At 44.0% G+C, this 18,238-nt stretch overlaps 1 long non-coding RNA gene across 1 annotated transcript; it reads right to left on the reverse strand.

Annotated features, from left to right (window-relative positions):
- Positions 1 to 14,071: 14,071 nt before the first annotated feature.
- Positions 14,072 to 16,470, reverse strand: LOC146431166 (uncharacterized). Its single transcript, XR_014855009.1, has 4 exons — positions 16,266 to 16,470; positions 16,150 to 16,179; positions 15,333 to 15,461; positions 14,072 to 14,443 (listed from the first exon to the last, which is right to left on the reverse strand). It is a non-coding gene; the product is annotated as an uncharacterized LOC146431166 (long non-coding RNA).
- Positions 16,471 to 18,238: the final 1,768 nt, after the last annotated feature.

Here is an 18,238-nt window from a genome sequence, read left to right on the forward strand (position 1 = left end):
AACAGTTACAAAAATCTGAAGCCTTTCAAGAATGTTGACATACTTGGTGATCCCTGATTCTAAAAGCAGACATCTGCTGATGAAACACTTTTTCCCACAGGAGTACCTGCACTCAGCACCTATGGAAGTCAGTAGGATGTTTTGCAAGCAAATCTTAATCTAGTTTTGTAGCCTGGAGCAGGATTTTGTCTTGCCCTTCAGACAGGCAGGAAATAATCCTGTCCTGTGCTTCTCCTTTGCCCTTTTGCTCTGTTAACATGTGAGTATTGGCCACAAGCCAACACATGGAGGACAGAAAGACATCTCATTATGAAGAAATGAGAGTTAATTGGGGAAAAAAAAGGCAAAAGTAATGGAGAAACCGGCAAATGTTTCAGAAATGTAGGAACTTGGTGTTAGTACCAGACTGTTGTAGCAGTATGTGGCCTTGCAGGTGCATTGACTTTGGATCTCTCCCTGGCCACATGTGGTTTGGGCTTGACTTCATGGGGCTATGGGTGACTGCAGGTGAAAGCCAGAACAGGTAGGGGTTGTACAACCATAAATGAGTGCTTAAAGACAGGCTTGGGCAATAGTTAATGTACCAACACATGGCTTGGGAAAGTGAAAGAAACTTCATTTGCACTGAAACAGCCACTTGCAGGCAGGGTTGTCATATGCCCAAGGCTGGTTTGCTTTGTGCTTCTACATTGCTGTGTTGTGCAAACACTGAGCTAAGGCTAAAAACAGGTGTTGGGCAGAGTTAGAAGTGATTCCCCTGCTGTCCTCTTAGGAGAGACTCGTAGAACAGGAGAGGTTTACATGTTACATATAATAGGTGTCATAAATTTATTCTATCAGTATTAAAGCAGAGTGACTCAGCAATGCATCTTCATGTGCCCTTATATTTTATATGTGAGGAATTGATGAACTGGAGCATTGTTGCTTCATTTAGGTGCAGCATGCACCTGTACTCACTAAAGCTTTCCATTTCTGTTAAACATGCACAGCTGATTGAGGAGAGAGGTGTGTGCTCTTGAATTGTGCATGCAGATTTACTGAGCTCAGGTTGTTAATGATACTGAAATGAGAATCTAGTCCTGTAACTAAGCTTTGTGAGAACACTTACATCAGGTAGCTGTAGGAACTGCAATATATTTTTTTCCTAAATGCTTTAAAGACCTACCACAGCAGAGCTCAATAGCTGCTCTAATCTCCCAGGGCACTCCTTTGCTTGCCATGAATTTTGTGGTTGCTGGCTGGCTGTTCAAAATATCTCATTGTTGACCTCCAGTTTTCTTAGTAAAATCTCTGAGCATAACATAAACTTTGGAAATAAGGAGTTTTGCTTTGCAAAAAAAGTATTCAGCATGTGACAGTCTTGCAGATGTGAAGAAGTGATGATGAGCCAAAGCCACAATCTCTGGTCAGAACACTCTGGGTTTCGGGGGAGGGAAGAGGAACATAGACTTTGTCAACGTGGTGTGTTGACAGATTAAGTTCACATCAGGACTCTGGCCAAAAATTGCACATCCCACTTCTGAAATAGCATAGTTGGCTGGGAAATACCATTGTTAACTGTGTGTTATCATACTGAACTCCTAAAGATAATTTTACTTGCTTATTTTCTCTGGGAAAAATCCTATTCTGTCTTCTCAGTTGTCTTTGACCTTGCTCCCATCTAAAGTACAAGGCAATGAATGTGAATGCAGAACTGCTTGAATGCCAAGCTGCTTTTGGTGCTGTGTGCAGGATTTGCTTACTGCTAATCTGATCTGAACAGTAATAGATAATAAATATAGTAATTTGAGAGCAGGGAGCATATGTTGCTTGTGAAATTCAGTAACCTCCCAGGCAGTCACGTGTAGTCTCACTTTATACTCCCTGTTCTGCCACTTTTCATTGTAGATCATTAACAGAATATGGCAGTTAGCCTAAATTTAAGCCTATGGAATAGTTCTTAGACCTAAAACAAAGAAGTTTCAAATGCTGGAGCAGATCAGCCTTTCTCCATCTAAGCACAGGGAGTTCCTGCCTGGTAAGGGAAGTACTTAAGTCTTGTGGAGACTGAAATAGTTTTTCTCCTGACATCCTGTGTTCTTTATTTCACAGGGTTTAAGTACTTAGTACAGATACTAACAGACACTGCAGAGGCTGACTGTGGGCCAGTGGCTGCCAGACACTTTGAAGTGCTTTGGATCTTTCCTGGCCGCATCTGGTGGAATTAGCTGGGGATGAGGTCTGCAAGGCGCTGCCCTGTATGACAGATAGTGGTGAAGGCAGACACCCCATGAGCTCTTATGGAAAGATGGTCTCTTATCTTGTGTGGCTTGTGCAGTCATAGGAAGAACAACCACCCCCAGCCCATGCCAGTAATCCACATCCAGCTTGAGCATGTGCTTTCTTAACCCTGGCCTGAATGCTGTTCGGTGGATATATACTGTGTCACTGAGCAGTTGTGCAGCCCTCCAGCTGGGTTAGGAAATCAGCCAGAATATTCATGTTCAGTTACAGACTCACTGAAGTGCTTATCATATTTTTGCCTGCAACAGAAGTAGTTACTTCTCTTTCTGGTTACGGTAGAACTGCATGTGAAAACCATCAGTCTAATCACCTTAGATGGGAAAAGTAGCATGCAGGCTAAAATCTGTAGTGGAAGTGGTGAAAGGGTCTCCTGGGATGGATGGGGAGCCTGTGCAAGCCCTGGCAGAGAGAAGTTGATATGCTCTGCATAGAAGGGGACCATATTTGTGTTCTACAAGGCAGTTCTGTACCTTGGCTGAGCTGTGAACTCCCTAATGCAGGAAGAGTCCTTTATCAGTGATGCCAAGTTTTATTTGAGATGAGGGTGATGCATGTATGTGTAAAAGGCAGCCTAGGATACAGCTGTCCTCCAAGCCCCTTCCTTCTGTTCTTCCTGCACCCAGTGATGGTTCTGGTGAGTCTCAGCACAGCAGCTGTCCTGTCAGCAAAGCCAGGCAGTTCATGCCCCAAAACTTGCCTCTGCTTGGTAAGGATTTCCCCAAAGAGAGACTTTGTTTGCAAAGCCCTGGGAGTAATGTTCCCTCCCAGGTGTCCTCCAGCAGAGATGGCCCTTGGCTTGAGCATGCACACCAGGATATTTCTTTTGAAATTCCTCATGAGGCCTTGAGAGAAAGTCAAGAATAAAATCAAACTGCTCAACTGATGTTAGGATCAACTGAGTCAAAACTCACTACACAGATGAAGACTTATTTTTCCTTGAAATCTGTTTTTCTCTCACGCTCTAAGGGCTCACATTTGCATCAGCAATGTGTAGGGGAACTGGGGTCATGATGCCCAGAGCTCTTATGGCAGCACCTTGCTGTGTGTGGGCAGAGCATGACCCAGCACCCTGCTCTTAGCCAGGGGAAGGAGAGAAGGGAGCCTGGCTGCAGTTGGAGTTTCCAGCTGCTGGGGCAGGTGGCAGCAGCAGCAGGGATGTGACATGCAGGTGGGCAGCCCCATGGCTCACGTTAAACTGCTGCCCCCAGTGTGCTCTGCTGTGGATCTTTGTGCAGCCCAGCTACCAAAAGCAGCTGTGGAGCTGCTGTTTGCTGGCCAAGGAGTGTGTGGGTGAAGCTGTTTGGTGGTGTGTTGTTTTGGGCTAGAAATATACTTTATCAGGTGTTTTGCATAAAGTTTTGGGTTGGAAATAGCAGACTTCAGTGTGCCTCAGGGTAAACTCGGGTGTTTCTGACTTCTTGTTTCTTGAGAAACCTAAGAAGCATTTATGAAATGATCCTGTTTTTCCTTGAAAAGAGCAGAGTTCTGCCCCTTCATGCTGTGATAAGGGATAGGATTTGGGGGCAGCAGTGCCTCTGGCTTTGCTTAGCTTACCTTGGAACATCCTTGTGCTTCTACTTCCTGGTATTTCAGGTCTCAGATGAGGAGGAGGAGAAGGTGAGTTTCACTGCATTGGCATTTTGGTGCACTTCTGTTGAAAAACAGGATAGCTCAATCTAGGAGGGCTCACCTCTGACCACAGGCTTGAATGTGGTTTCTCCTCAATGCTCGCTGCTTCAGGCCCTCACCTGCAAAGCTGGGACTGGACTCAAGGATGCTTTTTTGCCTCATGCTCCAGCATGGAGGTGGGAGCCCTGCAACTTCTGAAACATGAGGATGATGTAAAATTACATAGGAGTGAGCTGAGTGCACACTTACTGTGAACACAATATCCCCTTGTGTGGTTGCTGATTGTTTAGGGCATCAGGCACTTTATCATTCCTTATAGCTGCAGAGGGTACTGCTGTCAGTGTCCATATCTGCAAGGATGATGGAAGGTTGATGTCTCATACTGCACATTCAGACCTGAGACCTGACGAACTTTCTGAATTTTCTCTGCATGTCTGGGCCAGGGTGGAGTGACTCACCCGCCATGGTCCCTGAGATTCAACAATCCTCTGACCACATCCATTTGTAGACCTGGACGAAGTCTCCAAGTGACTCATCGCCTGGAAGAGGAGCTGGCTGATCCTGGCTCTTGTCCCATTTCTGCAGAAAATGAGTTGGACCTGTGGGGGTTGTTCCTCTGGCCCTGGAGCAGTTGTGTGTGATTTGGTTGGAGAGTGGCAGCTGCAGTCAGCTGTGAGCATGCTGAGCATCACCCACCTGCACTCCAGGTGTGCCCCACCCCTGGTGGCATCGCTGAGCCCTCTGTGCTGTCCTCTGATAGGCTGGCAGTGAGAGCTCAGCCCCTCCTGCCATGGTATGGTTTGCTGTTTCTGCACTGATTTCCTCCAGTTTAGTCTTGAGTGGGCGCAGAGAAGTGAAGTGTTTCTGACTCAATGAGGTGTGGGAATCTGTGAGCCTTAATACCATCTGCGGCCTTAGACTGTCACTTCCTAACAAGTGTTAATTTAGTCATGCTCTCAGCTCTCACTTAGCCCCCACATATGTATTTTGATGGGAGAAACACTTCAAAATGTGTCACCCCCCGTGCCTGCAGGATGAAGGGGGTTGCTCACTATGTTGTCCCCAGCCTGCAGGGTGTCACCGTGCTAATAAAGAGCCAAGTCTGGCTCTTGCAAGTGTCCTCCTTTACCATGCAAAGGTTTCATCTGTTTCCAGCATGGCTTTCTCCAGCTTCTCTAGCAGCTGGGAACACATGCTCTTGTTCTGGACATGCTGGTTGCAGTTGGATCCCACCTTCTCTGCGGCTCAGCCTCTCCCAGGGACTGCTCCAGCTCAGCTTAGAAGGAGGGAGCTGTTTCAAATTAGCCAAGACTCTGAGGTAATTTAGCTCTTATTAATGTAGTTTTACCCCTGCCAAAATAAATGATGGAAACCTCTGAGCAAGCCCATTGGCCCAGCCAAGGCTCTGCTCAATGACCAACCTCCCCCATGGATGCTCCATGCTCAGAGAAGAACCAGCTGGGTACAGCAGCCTGCTCTGACACACTTTTAGGCCCTGTCACTGGGTAGAAATGTCCTACTGTGTCACATTTAGGCAAGAAAGGGTTTGTACATCACACAGTTCATTTAAAAGAAACTATTTCTGCATTGACATGTTGCCTAGAAATTCAGACTGCTTAATGACTCAGCTTTATACCTGAATAAGACTTGAGCATCTGAACTGTTACACTCTCCCAGCTTGGAATCTTCCTTCCCACAAGAGCTTCCCTGTGACTGCACTGCCCATGACAGAAACACACTGACAAAAAAGCATCTTGAGTCAGAAGCTTTGCACAGGCTGCACTGCTGTGGTTTTCTTCTCTGTGTTTTGCTCTGAGTAAATGATAGCTTGGATATTCAAGACAATTAGCCTGGGTTTACTCATAGGAAAGAGGAAATGGCAAGCTGGAGTTGGTTTTGAAGTGGTGCACAGGAAACATTTGTACAATTTTGGGTGCATTTAAAGGATGCATGGGCTGCATCCTCAGTGAGCAGAACCACATCTTGTAGCACCAAGTGACATTTCAGAGTGTAATATGTCCAAGATCCTTGAGCTGCTGAGGACTGACCAGAACCCCTCGGCAGCACTCTCAGAAATGGAGTCAGAGCTAGAGGGAGCTTTTCCATGAGTTCAAAGTAATATTCCCATCCTTCTTGTGGTATGTCCCCAGTGGCCTGAGGCAGCCAAAGCAAACAAAGGTGTCAAGGAAAATCACCCCTGTGAGCATCAGACCTTTGTTTCTGCTAATGATTTAATGATAAAATGCCAATATTAAGTTGTATTTGGGAAGCCACAAACTTGAAGCTCCAGAGAGATCAGAAACTGCTTACTAACCCTCGTGCCATCAGTGCTTCTTTTTGACACTTACCATTAAGTTCTGCCAAGATGCTGCTCTGGCTGTGCTTGCACTTTCATGTCTTTCAAAAATAGCATCTCTGAGTTCAGGAAGTCTGAGGTGTGTCTTGCACCCAGTTAGGATGTTGGATTTTACAAACCCGAGTCTGGAGCAGGACTGGGTGTTCCCAGGAGCACTCCTCCCCCTCAGCTCTGCTGGGTATTTTAGTCCAAGGTTTGACTTCATCTTCCAGCACTGCTCTGCTCCTGCCATCCTGGTGGGATTCTGCCAGGTGGGATTTGTGCCACCCAGTGCTGGGTGCCTCCTTAGGGAGGAGGAGGGATACAGGCACTGGTGGAACAGCAAATTGCTTGGGAAATACCCCTCCTTCCATTAGATCAGAAAAGGCACAATCAGACTGGGGTGAACAAGTACATAGTGATCCACCTAATTGTGAACAAACACTTTCCTCACTTTTCATGGCTGTTCAGTGCTATCAATCTGTTTTTTAGTGAACCAGCATAAAAATTACCGCAAGAGATGACAACAGATAAAACAGGCCAGGAAGATTTTTGTCTCTAAGAATTCTTGCCTGAAGGCAGTGCAACACGGGATGTTGCTGCTTGAAGAAACCACCATCAGGCACTAAATGTTCTATAAGAAACGCCCCAGTACACCTCTGGGGCTCGATATGCAGATAAAGGCAACTGCATCTCCCACCCCATCAGTTACAGGTAGCACAACTCAGCACTTTGCAGTGTCGAGACCTGGGTGAGTGTAGCCACTTGTGCAACCGAGGTGATTGAGGGGTTGGATAACAATCACTGAGTCTGGCAGGGCTGAGCAGCTGCATCCCACAGCTCAGGAAGGGCTCTGTCCTGTGAACCCACCCAGAGTGAGCCCAGCAGTGCTGCACTAATTCCGCTTTTCTTCTAAACACTTCTTGGGTTAAATCCCTTATGTGTTCTAGACCACAGAGATAGCCAAGAAACACCTTTCTCAAAGAAAGGATTTACCCAGCCACACTTGTGTTGTCAGAAAAACTTTCTGAGCTGTTAATATATGACAACGCCTTGACCCATCTAAATTCTGTTTGTAAAGTCACAATGAGTTTGCAATTTTGGTTTAATCCCCTGGGAAATAATAATTTGGGAAATTCTTTGAAGACAGCACTGTTGAACACTTCCCCTTGTCCAGGCTTGACTGTGGCTGTCTCTGACACCACCCTTGAGGAGTCCCCTGCCTATCCTCTATATGTGCCACCGCCCATGCTCAGGATGCCACGTGGCCTCAAGCGTGGCTCGAGAGCTGTGCAGGGAATGGGGGAGCTGATCCCACCCAGCTGAGCCAGCTGCTGGCCAGAGCAACCAGGATAGTGTGAGAAGGAGCATTTGGAGCTTGGGAGGGAGGAATTAATGGAATCATTCAACTGGAAGGGACCTGCAGCAATCAATCTAGTCCAACTGCTTGGCCAATCCAGGGCCGAATTGTTTCCTAGAAATCAACTCTCCTTTATTTAAAGCATTTTCTTTTTTAAAAAGCAACAAAAATGGAAAAAACAAGAAACCAAAAAACAATTTTAAATACGCCAAATACTATTAAGACAAATTCCTAGTTAATAAAATGCTGAGTTCTCACTTGTGAGGGATGCTCATCCCCTAAGTGCCTTCGAGGAGCCTGTGCAGTGCTTGGCAGTGGGAGCAGCAGCCAGCTCGTCATGGTGGCCCTGAGCCACGGCCGGGTGAAAGGACAAAGTGATTGTTGTGGATTCCAAAACCGAAAAAAATTCTTTTCCACAGAACAAGCCAAAGTATCAAATAGTTGTGCTCAGTCTACACAGTTAGTTGATGCAATATCCTTTGGAGAAGGGCAGGAGAAACAAGTGACCATGTTTCCTTGGCGTGTTACCTGGAGTAAATACAAGATATTTTATATTTCCAGCAGTTTTTATGACTTACAGTGGGGTTTTCTGAGCTGAAGCGGCTGTGAGGTGGGATCTGATGCACTCTGCAGTGTAACCACACCTAGGACCTGTGTTGTTCAACACATCAAAGCAAGGCAGAGCAGAGTCTAACTTGTTTGAAATCAATCACTGCACACCTGCCATGTGCCAGTGTCCCTCGGATACAGGGTGATGAGGTCCCTGTGGCTGGCTTGGCTTGTTACCAACAAAATGCTTTTTAACCCTTCTGACAGAAGTAAACAGTTCAGAGGCAAAGTGGTGTGGTGCAAAGGGACAGTGGATGGCAAAGAAGCTTTCCAAGGGGCTGGCAGAAGCAGCTCTGCCCTTCTCCAAGAGCTCAGTCCTGTTCTTTCCCAGTCCTGCTGTTTGCTGCAGACTGCTAGCTCTATTTCTAAGCCAGGCCAGGGTTTACCAGTAAAACTGGTACTCATATTTCATTAAAATGGCGTGGAAATGACAAGGGAATTTTACTATGGAGAGCTATTGTTTTGTTAGCACAGGAGAGATCTGCACCAGGTATGACACAGGACCTGTCCCAGCTGCTGGGAAGCGGGCAGGATGCTGGTTAAAGCTCAGCCTGATGGTGTGGTGCTCTAAGGCAGAGCAGCTCTGCAGCTTCTGCAAGTGTCCATCGTGGGCAAAGCTTTCCACCCGAGCATTGCCTCCAGGTGGGTAACTACCGGGTGTGTGCATCGTTAAATTGATCAACTAGAGCTTAAACTGCAGTGCAAATAAATCATGCTGCCTCTGGGGCTACTAATTAGTGCTCAGCATTTCGTTTTAATGCTTTTTCACTTAGCTGAAGAGGCACTGCTGTAACTGGAAAGCCACAGTGGCAGGAGAGCTGCTGGGTAGGGATGTCTTGAGAACTGAGAGGCTCAGTGAGTAACAACTGGATAAAGGATGTTTCTGATGATTGATTTGAATCCTCCTGAGGTCACAGAATGAGAAGCTCATTGGAGCTCCTGGAAATCATGTTACACTTTGTGTTGGATTGCAAGTCTGCAAATCAGACCTGACCTTAGGGGCCTGAGCCCTGCATTCACAGCCTGGCAGAGGATGGGAACCAGGTGGACACTGAAGTGAGATTTGCCACTCTCAGCTGTGTGGTTGGGCGAGGCAGGACTCATGCCTGGGATGCAGAGTGCCTCATCCAGGCATATCCAAAACCAACCTTCCAGCAGCACTGCATTCATGTCAAAAACTGAAGTAAGCTCATTTTAATTTCACTTCATGTGCTTTTGGGGAATGAATTCTGGACGTGGCAGGAAGTGGGGGTGCAGCAATGACCACTGCCTGTGCTCAGCTCCCACCACATCAACCACAGCTTTATCTCACCCCTCCATCTCAGGGTAGGAGATCTTGGCCTATCACACCTCTTTCTGTTTTATTTTCTAGCTTCCTTTATAACTTTTCTAAAACTAAAATTACCTTTTAAACCTCTTCCATCCCAGGCTGCCAGTGATCACAGGTGACTCTGTTCTGTGTAGCACCTTGGCAAGAAAAAAGAAGCAGTAAGGTAAACTTATTCTCATGGTGTGCTTTGGAAATTACCAGGTACATCCGGCAGCCTCTTGGCCACCAGAAAAATGATTTGTACATCTGGCTCTAGCAGTTGTATTTTTTTTCCACAATTTCTTTGAAATATGCAATTTTTTGAGAGCAATATTTAAGTTTAGGAACAGCAATCATTATTGCAATGCATTTGAATTTGCCAGCAGGTTCTGGGGGAACTGTGACTTTTCAAGAATAATGTGTCTGGATTCATGGAGAGTGGGTGCAACTGAGGAGTGTCCAGAGGCGTGGAACTATGCTGACTCAGAAGGGAGGTGGCTGGATGTGCCTCCTGCTTATCTTGGAGTAGGATTACTCAGGTCAGGAGAGAGAATAGGGATGATGCTGTTACAGATAGCAGAGGGAGGGAGGGACGGGGCTTTCCCATTCTCTCTGTTACTTGTTTGCTCATGGTAGGTGGTTAAAAGTGCACTCAGGTCCCTATAGAGTTCTGTCCTGCACCCAAAGTTTGGCCCCTGTGATGAGGACGGAGTAGGAACATTTAATTGCAAGTAATAAAAATTAAAAGCCCTCGCATGTGAAGTATATCACAGATAAAATATGCTTCAAGACACGCGAGCCCAGTACTTATGGAAGTTATTAGAACACAGATTGTGCCACTGCCAAGAACATTAGATCCAGATTTCTTTTTTTTCCATCGCCTTTGAGAATACTCAGAGCACAGCACTTGAAAAGTTTCAAAGTCTGGATGAAGATTCAAATAACTTAGGAAATTGGATAAAGAGAATTAGGGTTGGTTCAGCATTGTTTCTGACTGGAACTGGATTGGGTTTCTGCAGATCTTACATATTTGAGAAATGAATTCTTTTGCACCTTTTGGATAAGGTTACTGTCAATGACAACCCAACTTACAGTCTTTGGATTGCTGATATGCCATTAATTCAAACAAATTATTTAATACTTGCTATTCCTTCCACTGAATATTTTGTATGAGCTTTTAAAATTATTTTCCATTCTGTCCTGTAGTTAGTGCTGTTGTTGTGGTTGTTATTATTATGTTATGGTTTCTTTTAAAAAGGATATATTCTTTGTCTGCTCACAGGATTGTGACTCAAGGATGTGGCTAACAGCCCTTTGTATCTTAAGACACAAAAAAAAGGGTTTCAAATATTTCAGCTATGGTAAGTAGGTACTGTAACCTCAGTGCCTTGTTTATTTCCCCACTTTGATAAATTCATGGGGAAAATTTACATGCTGAAGTTATCTGCCCATGTTTCCTTTGGGTCAAATCCTGTGGGTTAAACCTGTCTTAACTTCTGATTGATGAATGATATCAGGAATAATCTTTAATTGCATGTCTCCTTTTTTCTGTAGAAGCATTGGCATTAAGTATAAGCTTGATCAGAGTATTTTTAAAAGCTTTGCCTACGTTTGGTTGTTTTATCAGGATACATACTCTGCTATCTTAAAAAACAGCAGGGCACTGGTGTATAATTTTTTATGCTTGTTTGTAAGTTGCTTGGTTGCTTCAGCTTGTAAAATATTAAGAATAACTGAGCATGGCTTTGACCTTGAGGACTTTGTGTGGAAGGGCAACACATATGTGCAGGAAACATGCAGAATAAATGCATTCATAAAGTTGGTGAGGAAAATGCTGCTGCTGCTTATCCAGTTTGAAAGGTGAAAATTAAATTCTAAACTGGTTTCTTTTTCTATATTTTCTTGATGAAAGGGCTGCGAGTAGATGTATGGAAAAATAAATATCTACACAGGGGGAGTGACCTGAATTTAAAAATGGGTATAGTAAGAGTAGGTGGCTGAGGTTTTTTTACCCCCCTCTTTATCAACTTAAAAAAACAAATATGAGTCATGCTGGGGGTGCTGCAGGACTTTCTGGTCAAGTCAGCGGAATTCTAAGCCCAAATGTCACACTCGGAATTTTAAAAATTAAACTGAATTACATTAAGGTTAAGCCTTGGAGGACCTGCTGGAGCAGGTGGGTGCTCAGCAGGAAAACCCAACTGTATCTCAGCCAACCTGACCACAGGCAGTAATAAAAAGACATTCTCTGACAAGAACTCCTTAAAATCATGGACTCCTGCAGAAGAAGTATCTTTCTGGTGATAATGCAACTCTTCTGTTGACCATCCCAGTTCAAACACTGACTGGTGTAGTATCTTTGGTTCTGTGGGGTTTTGTGAAACCCTTAGGGTGTGTTTGAACAAGGCCAGATCCAGAAAATTTTGTGGGCTGATTTGTTCTTTCTCACAGGGTTGGACAGGAGCAGTTTGTTCATCTCTAGGGTTCGTGAAACTAAACTAAGTGCTCTTCAGTTTTTTAACCTGCTCTTTCTGTTTTTTAATCTGAGTTGTGCTTTGAAATGGCTAGGCTGGGCAGGGGAGGGGAGGGAGCTGCATCCCCTCAAGGAAAGCCCTGGGGCAAGGGTGAGATCACATAAGGGTGAGATACATACAATTAAAAAGTTTATTTGAGAAAGAAACACACTAGGCTTTTAACCACTTTTAAACTGGGTATCTTCCAATATTTTTCAAAGTCCTCTGACAGTTGCGGTCAGGCTGAATATAAGAGCCAATTCAGGTATTACTCAGCAGCTGCTCTGAGTGGAAGGCCAGGAGTTGGTTGCATTTCCTGTATATGTTGTGAAGAATTTCAGGACAGCAATTCAGCAGGTTTGTTTCTTTGTGTAAGTCCAATCCTTTCACACACAAGCACAGAAACTCCTCCTTCACCTGGCTGTCGGAATATGGCCCTACAGAACCCTACTGCAATTCAGATCATGTTGGGATCTCAGGTGTTTTCACAGGCTTGGAGTTTTTCCAATTTATCATTTCGTTTCAGTTTTTAATGTTCTCTGCAGTGTGGGTGTTTCCTAGGTTCTTATCTTGCCTAGGATGTAAAAAGATGCAGAGAGCTACACCCAGACCTGTACCACCCCATTTCCACTGCTGTTTTAACCTGGAGATGCCTGATGGCTCAGGGCTTGCTGAGCATGACAAAAATCTCCTAGTGTTGGGACTGAAGGATGACAATAGGACAGTTATTTTTCTCCACATGCCTTATAAATGCTGTGTCTCTTTTTTCCTAACATCATTTTGTCAGCTGCAAAAATTAGTTTTGACATTCCAGTCTAGGCTGGATATTGGTTGGTGATCAAGACCTGATGGGAAATTGTGTAAACCTCCTGGCTTGTGTGTCTGTATGAATTACATGGTTTACATGTGTGACAAATCAAACTTCCATAACAAATAATTTCAGTGGTTGTTAGCACCCATCCTTGTCCAAAACTCACCCACCTTAGATTGGCTGTGAGTGGGAGTGGTAAAGAATGTTCAGTGGTAGCAAAGGTCTAAGCACCAAGATAAGATTCATCTAGCAAACAAATCTCTGTCATATTTCAGAGTTAGAAACCCACTATGTTTTATCACAGTAGTTTCAAATTCCTGTCCAGCCTTTTGCTGGGCTTAGAAGAACTCTGGATTTTTCACTGATGTCAGCTACATTTGTTGTGATACATGCCAATTGTATTTTGGATCAATTTTATGGGAACTTGTAGTTCTATCTGTATTTAGAGGAGTTTGGGTTTCCCCATCTCCTCTAAGTGTGAGGACAAAACCCTGAAACCTGTGGTGCCTGTGAATCACATGGAAACATCAGCAAACCTTGGGAGAGACATAACCTATGACCTTTTCTCTCTGTTATCCATATGTTGTTATTGCAGACTGGGAGCACTGGTATTGCAGAATTGGCCTTAACCATTACCTTGTGACAGTCTGCATTTTTTAAAATTTCTTCCCTTTAAGGTCTCTGCCTAAGACTTTTGCAAAACCACAGATGTATAGCAGAAAAACAGCACCTGGCATCCAGTTTGTACTGATTTACACAGAGCTATGTGAGGTCTTGTGCAAGGAATATTATGCTCTGTATCTTTCTTAAAGCATGTGATTCAGCACTGGTTTGGATCAAGTCATACCCTGTACAAATGCTGTATAGTGAAAAATCGTGAAAAATTCAAAGCAAAAGCTGTTCAGTGCTGCAGTGGCAGCCTGTGGAACCTCAAGGTTTATTTTGTCAGGTTCATGCTAAAGCTCATTGTAAAGCAGTAGAAACTAAAAGCACTAATTTTGTGCTGGGGTTAAAGCAGATGGTGGGAACTGTGGGTGTTGGGTTTTTTCCACCCTCCTAGGGGTTGCGCTGGATGTCCTGGTCTGTGGGTCAGTGTTTGGTTTCTGCCCCTTTGTGCAATCCTCCCCCACACATCAACCCTTACCAGGCATTTCTGGTGACATAAAACACTCCACAGTTGATAACTACGCAAAATAAATGACGACGCTTGGCCATGCTTGTTATATGATGCTTTAATTGCTGTGTACAGTTTTAACTTGCCTCTTTGCATTACCCAGCAAATATTAACATTAATTAGCATCAGAATATCTGCATTAATTAGCAGAGACTCTGTAATAGCCATATCTCCCCCTCCCCTTCCCACCCAGCCCCTCACTGCCTGGGCAGCTCTTCCCTAGCCCAAGGCTCGGTGGGATTTCCAGAGGTCACGGCAGCTGCATTTGCCATCCAGGTACAAACCCAACTCACTTCTCCCTACACGGCTGCAGTCCTGCGCCCCGTTGACCCATCTCAAGAATTCTTGCAGGCTCTCTTTAAATCGTGAGAAACGAGTTTTTGCCTTCTGTGAGCATCTCTTGTCGTGGGACGAAGATTTCTAAGAGCAAAGAGGAGGTACTGATGAGTTACAGATGCTGCACATTCTGTCTCAGCTCATGGGGATGGAGCAGGATGCTTCCCTTCACACCCCAACACCATTTCACACAATTCTTAGAAATTGTTAGTCATTAGCTATTTCTCCTTGACTTTCACAGCACTGCAGACTTTTCTGTGTTGCTTCTGGGGGGCAGAGGAGTCATCTGCCAAACTGGAAGAAGGTCAAAACATTTCTCTTGCAATACCAAATCCTGGGGACAGTGAGGGAGTTTGGGATGCTGGCTGTGTCCCAGCATAGTCCCAGCTGCAGCAATGTGGAGCACACCTTGGTTGGATAACCAACTTAGACATGGCTTATTCTGCAGCTGCAGCAGATAAAAAATTGATGCTTATTTGGTTTTCTTCCTAAAGCCTGCTTCTGTATTCCAGGGAATTACCTAAACATAGTTATTGTTGCAAGTTTCAGCCACTGCTCCATGCACACCCTGTTTCTATCCCTTTAATTTCTCTGTCTTTCTCTCTTTTGAATTCAAAAGGCAGATTCTTTTCTCTGTAGTATTCCTGATCTGTCTTTTCTGCTATTGGTTGCCTCATCCTTCCTGAAGGACAAGCTGTACAGGTCAATATTAATTGGACCTAATAAATAATCTTTGTTACTTCAGGACTAACTGAACTATATGGATATGGTCTTCATAAGAATGAATTTGTGCATGAGAGACAAAATTTGATATCCTTCCTAGGTGCTGTAACTTGTTCAAAATTAAAAATTAATGATAATTTCTTGGCTAAAAAAACAGTGCAGTAAACCACCCGTTGTTAAAAACCCTGGATAAATGGATAGTTACAATAAAATGTTTGAAATGCAAATCAAACAAATAATAGGAGTTTACCTTCAAAATGCAGCAGTTTTCTTCTAGCCTTTCCATACCTTTCTCCACTTTACCCATGCACGTCCTTAGGGGAATCTTTTTTAGTTCATGAATAAATAGTTCAGCGTTATTATGTGCACAGCTTATTTCCTAGGAGAAAAAGGGAAAATGAATAGTGTTCTAGTTTGCAACCAGAAAACTCCTCTTTCTCAAAAGAACTGTCAACAGATCATACTGAATATGCCACTTTTCTCTGGAAATCTAAACTTCAGAAATCCTTTTTAGGACTTCCTTCTATATCTTCTTTTAAGAAGTGTTATACGGACAGTTTTCATAACTATTATAACTGGAAACTTAGAAATAAAAAGAGTCTGGTTTCTCTCAGTGGTGGGTGTGACCACATTGGGAATTTGATTCAATTCCTTCTAAGTCAGAGAGTGATTAATTTTCTTTGCTTTGGAAGTAGGACACTTAGAGAGAGATAACTTAATCATTTCCTTTATATTGTCACTCATTTGGAGACCCGGCTTTGCAGTCACCAACAGAAATTTCTCTGGGAAAACATTAAAAAGAATGGGTAAATAACATTAAAAAGAATGGGTAAATATTTAAGTAGGGCATAATTATCTTTGGTAGCAATTAGAATGGTTACTGGCAACATTCTCATAACCTTTTAAAAATATAACATTGCATCAGTATTTTGGGACAGCATTTACAGCTACAGCGATTACTGCTTGACTTTAAATGTCCTCAGGCTTATTATGCCAGAGGTTACACTCCAAGTTCCCTTTGGAGGGTCTGACTGGTAATAATAGGTTGAGAAACAACAGGTTCTTACCTTTAGATGAAGTGGTCTGACGAACGTCTCCTGGAAACAACAATAATCTGTTAGTCAAAAATTGGATTTCATCTCAAAAAGTAAATCTGGTGTGAGGGAAGTGGGAAATTATTTACGTTTATGGTCTCGTTTTCAGCCTCAAGCAAACAAAGCATTTCATCAATTAGTGAGTCTTTAGTCTCATTCAGCAGATGAGGCATTTCCTTCACAGGGAGAAAGTAACTGGACACCCCAGAACTCAATAGTAGCAAGAATAAGTGAGAATGCATTTTAAAAGTGTTAGTTTGGGAGCTTGACCCCTGTTGTCTGAAAAGGGCTTTGAGTTCAAGCTCTACTCTGTTGGCAGGTATGAAGCTGGCTTATATAAAGAAGATGACGAAGTGCAGGATGCGATTACTATCTTATCTCATTCATAAATCATTCAAATCAAAAAACAACGACAACTTAAGCAGTTGAATTATCAGCATATCTGATTTGAGAAACTTTGGTGATCAAAGTTCTGGTAAATTTCTTAAAACCTCCAACTTCAGAGCAATGCTTTGATGCAGAAAAAGTGATGTGTAAGGGCATGAATATCGTAAAAGAACATAATCATAAAATCATGGAGTGGTTTGGCTTGGAAGGGACCTTAATGCTCATCTATTTCCAACCCCCTGCCATGGGCAGGGACACCTTCCACTATCCCAGGTGGCTCCAAGCCCCATCCAGCCTGTCCTCAAACATTTCCAGGGATGGAGCAGCCACAGCTTCTCTGGGCAACCTGTGCCAGGCCTTGGCACCATCACAGGGAAGAATTTCTTCCTAACATCCAATCTAACCCTGCCCTATCTCAGTTTGAAGCCATTTGTCCTATCAAGGAAAATATCTGAGGAAACTTTTAGTAACAGACATGAATGCGATTGTTTTCCCTCATGTAAGATTACATGTTATATTTCTGTAAATTGATGCAGTTCAAAGATTTCAGCACCTCTGGAGCTAATATCACCAAAATATGGAGCCTATAGGAGCTAATTAATCATCTACATCCCTGCAGTGTGACTTGGGTGAACAAGTGTGAGCAGGAGGGGCACAGCATGGCAAATCTGACTACATTTCTAGAGCAAATATTTTCTCTTTGACCTGAAAAGAAAACAAAAGGCTGTCTGTTCATTGCAGTTAGTACATGTGAGAGCTGGATTTTACTTTGGCATAATTAATTTGTATGACAGTGCTGTGCAAACCTGCAGTCTCAGCTGGCAACTGCAGCTTCTCCTCCTCGTGGGGCTGGGAATGTTTGCTTCCTCATTAATGACACTCAGGTCCTTATGTAGCACTTCCCAGAGGCAATGAGGTGATTATACATGGGGACATGTCAGTGAGTGACAAGAGAGGCTGCAAGGACAGTGCCATGTTGTGTGGTGGCATGGCAGGGATGCTTTGGGGTGGGACCCTGGCATCCCACAGGAGGAGAACCAGGGCTGCCCCAGCTTTCAGAGCAACCATGGCACTCCCAACACAATCAGCTCAGAGCAGAGTGAACACCTGAGGGAGTTCTCTTCCAAACATGAAGGCAATGAAGCTCAAAAGAAAAGGCTAATTTGTTCTATGCTAAGTAGCAGTTAATATTACAGTTAACAAAAGAAGTGTCATCAGGGGAGTGTGAAGTTATTTCTGGCCACTAAGGGAAGGGAAATCACTAACCATCAGCATCCATGCTAACCATGCCTGGCAGTGCAGTGGGAGGTTTTGTAACCTTGCCCAGGACACCTGGGCTGCCTCACCTTGTTCTGTGCTCAGGAGCAGACCTGGCACCAGCAGAGAGCTGGGAGAAACTCCTTGTTCAGTGCCAAGAGCAAGATGATTGCCGAGTGCTCTTTGGAAAGGGTAAGGGAAGAGCCAAACTCCCAGCTAGAGCACCAAGCTTTGCCAACATCCCTGTCAGCCTGGGCCAGTTGGTGTTAGGTTCTCTCCTATATTTCCCATGTAGCCCAGTTTCTATTCTAAGTCTATATTTGATTTTTAGATATGTAATTTCATAGAAAACGTCTGACAAACACAGAATTGGTGAATGGATTTTTCCAGATTTGATTAGGGAAATTTTGTGTTGAGT

The sequence above is a fragment of the Lichenostomus cassidix genome, chromosome 13, assembly GCF_008360975.1.
Source record: "Lichenostomus cassidix isolate B80296 chromosome 13, HeHo_3.0, whole genome shotgun sequence".
In the NCBI taxonomy this organism is placed as follows: domain Eukaryota; kingdom Metazoa; phylum Chordata; class Aves; order Passeriformes; family Meliphagidae; genus Lichenostomus; species Lichenostomus cassidix.